This window comes from Cryptomeria japonica, chromosome 8 (assembly GCF_030272615.1).
Source record: "Cryptomeria japonica chromosome 8, Sugi_1.0, whole genome shotgun sequence".
NCBI classification, from domain to species: domain Eukaryota; kingdom Viridiplantae; phylum Streptophyta; class Pinopsida; order Cupressales; family Cupressaceae; genus Cryptomeria; species Cryptomeria japonica.
In genome coordinates, this window is record NC_081412.1 from 594954116 (window position 1) to 594957449 (window position 3334).

Below are 3334 nucleotides of genomic sequence, written 5' to 3' on the forward strand. Positions count from 1 at the left end.
AAATGGAAATGGATGAAGGAGAGCAAAGGTTGATAAGAGCCATTTTCAAATCAAGGATGGAATTGCCATGCTTCTTCGGGAGGAATCTGATGAGCTTATTGATTGGTTCATAAAAAATGAGCATTTTTTAATATGACATGGTAGAATTTTTTAGGAGACTGAAAAGTTGCTCAAACTAAGTTGAAGGTTGTTTAGTTTTTGTCATCTCCGATATTTTTTTTTGGTTTTTTGTTCATACATTAGGTGAATAGAAATGGGTTAGGGATCATAAATATGGTGTCTAATGCTAGAAGAAAAAACAGCAAGGGAAATACAGTAGAAGATTTTCTAGGTTTAGAGATTCGTTTTACCACATACTTTATACATTTAGGCTATGATGGTATGAATAATCCTAGACAAGTATGGGTTCCAAATGGAGGAAGGGAGATAGGAAGTGGGTTGAGGGAAATGAGTAGCCTAGAAAATACTAAAAGCCCACAATTGTGAGACTTAAGGAAAATCAAATCTTTTAGGAATTAAGGATGGTGAATACTCAATGTTAATGGAGAGAAAATATGGAAAAGTGTAGGTGGAGAATCATCAAGGTTCATGGATTAGTCTTATAGCTTAAGAAGTCCATGATTACATGGAGGCTTAAATCGTAGAGCCAAAAGTTAAGGCAAAATAAGGAGTGGGAGCATGGATAAAGCCATGATGAAGTGAGAAGTCTAAAAGACAAATAACTAGAGGTCTTAAACAAAAATGTAAATGTTAGGATCCAAGGAATGGAGGGAAAGAATACTAGCAAGAGGAATCTTATAAACCCAACAAAGACTACAAACTCACACAATCACCCCTAACACTTAGAAATTTCTATAGTTTAAGATATTTAGGCATGTGAAATTATAATGAAAGACAAAACACTACAACAAGAACATTTTGAATAAGAGGTTCTATTGAAGAAATTCTTAGATTAGTTATAGACAATTACCAAAATATGATTCTATTAAGAAAGAAAACATTCGACTTAGATAAATTTGCACTTAATAATATAGGCCCCAATATCACCTAGAAAGGGGCAAGACGAAGATATCACATAATAACTATAGGAACAAAAATATATATTTTTGATCAAATATCAATGAAGAATCTATAGGCAACAAAATCAAACTAAAAAAGAATTGGAAGCACACTAAAGTCCTTTCATAAGAATGATATGCAAGGTAGAGGCTCAAAGGGACAAACATCAATAAAAGGTTTCTTGATTTTATCTAAAATTAGAGAGAGTGTTGCAAGGCATAAGAAATGGAAACTTTCTTAGAGAATGATCATAAACATTTTAGGATAAACAAACCAACATAAGAACCCATATTAAGATTTATCTTGATCAAAGCTTTTCAAAATAATTTCATACAAGAAATTAATCTTCATGAATTAACAAGACCTTAGACTAATCCACATTGACAAAATGTGTATCCAAATGAATTCATTTCCTCTTCATGAAATTAACTAAACTAATAATTAAAAGTGGAATTGCAATGATCTTGACGATAAATTTCATTACAATGTGACAATTGACACATACTCAAAGGTTGTTAACAAGATTAACAGTTGTTCTGGGGGTATTTCTAGAAAACCAAGAGCAATTCACAATGGTGGCAGAGAAACTATTTTTTTTCCTCCTTACCACACCCCCTACTTACATCTCAAAATACTTTCTGCCTGCATCTCCCAAGCCAAATTTCTCCAACTTTACATTGATTTACTGACTGTGAATGTCATCTATCTCCTACACACAAAAAACACATACCATTTAATGGCCTTCAATCCAACTACATCCGAAGAGCATTTTAATTCCTTATTTTTCATCAATCTCCTTACCATTTGCTCACACGACATGCCCACTTTTCTGCGTAGACGTTTAAGAGAACATTGGTCACATCTTTTTTTTAAATCCAAATAGAAAAATAGCATTGCTGTAAATACTCATAGCCTATATCCATATGTGATCTGCAGGCAGCAAGAAAACAGATCCACACATCCATCCCTGGTTCAACTGGCATCTTGAATGATAAATTTAAAGGGTATCCTCATTATAGCCAGCACGAGCAAGTAGGTCAAGCACACACATAATGATGAAATGGAGGTGCAATGCAGTAAGGGTTACTCATGTGATTGAAGCATGTACAGCTCACATTCACTAAGGCTGCATGCACATATAACACAAGCAAAGTTTATAGTTTCAGGATATGTTCCAAAGTGCTTCATTAATTCAAACATTTTGAGAGCATCCTTGCAAGACAAACATTGCATTCTCTGAAACCATATTTCTTTGAGACATTTTGTCAAACAGTTTACGTGCCTCTACTAGAGCATTTCCAAATATTATATCTGACGAAAACCCCCTTCCACTAAGCTTTATACATATGACAAAGTCCCTCTGTCCTTTATCCTTTGATCGATCGCATACCTTGTTCCAAAGCCTCCGTTTTGGCAAAGCAGGGAGCTTGCTGGCAAAGGTGCGGAGTCCTGCCAATTGCATCCGACTGAAAGTTTCTGAAGCCCTTTCAACAAATCACTTTGCTTACATCCAGCAATTATGGCGTTCCATTAGACCATATTTCTTTGGGGTATTCTGTCAAACAGTTCACGTGCGTTGTCTATGCTTCCACATTTTGCATACATGTCTACCAGAGCATTCCCGGCAGTAATGAGATATGCTCTGATTATTGGTTATTTTTAACTCCGCCTGTAATCTGTGCAACGTCAAGATGCATCCTCAATTTCTATGTCATTAATTTATTCCGTATATTTCTTCGTTGCAGGGCATTAACCGGCTATCCTTAAACCACACACATCAAGCAACATATTAAGTCTAGAATCAATTTTGAGTCTAACATTTTTAAGTCTAGAAGTGTATTCTTAATGTGACCACATACATTAAGCAACATATTAAGCCCAGAGTTCGGATGGGTAGCTGAGTTGGCTTGGACTGTGGGTTTGCTCCCTATTGGTCTCGGGTTCGACTTTGAGGCCTGGAATCACCCGATGGACCTAGCTTACGGACAGCTTGGTACATCTCCAAGGACTAGTCTCGCCTCAGCTCGTTCCATAATGGGAAACCTGTGTCGTTGGGCTGAGTCGCAGAGATACCTTGGACTAACAAAAAAAAAACATATTAAGCCGAGAAAATGTTAGTCAACTTTGAGTGTGTAACACTTTTAAGTCTAAAAGTGTAAGCTTAGTGTGTGTGATTTAAGCCGTTCCATATTAACCTCTTTTGACTTGTCTTTTTGTTTTAACTTTCCATTGTCAATTTTGTGATGATGTAGAAGGTGACCCCTGAGAGGAGATT

The 3334-nt window shown here is 36.0% G+C and overlaps 1 long non-coding RNA gene across 1 annotated transcript; it reads right to left on the minus strand.

Annotated features, from left to right (window-relative positions):
* Nucleotides 1-1452: 1452 nt before the first annotated feature.
* LOC131029840 (uncharacterized) lies at nt 1453-3099 on the minus strand. The gene is made up of 2 exons (XR_009102840.2): nt 1861-3099; nt 1453-1768 (listed from the first exon to the last, which is right to left on the minus strand). It is a non-coding gene; the product is annotated as an uncharacterized LOC131029840 (long non-coding RNA).
* Between the last annotated feature and the right edge of the window lie 235 nt (nt 3100-3334).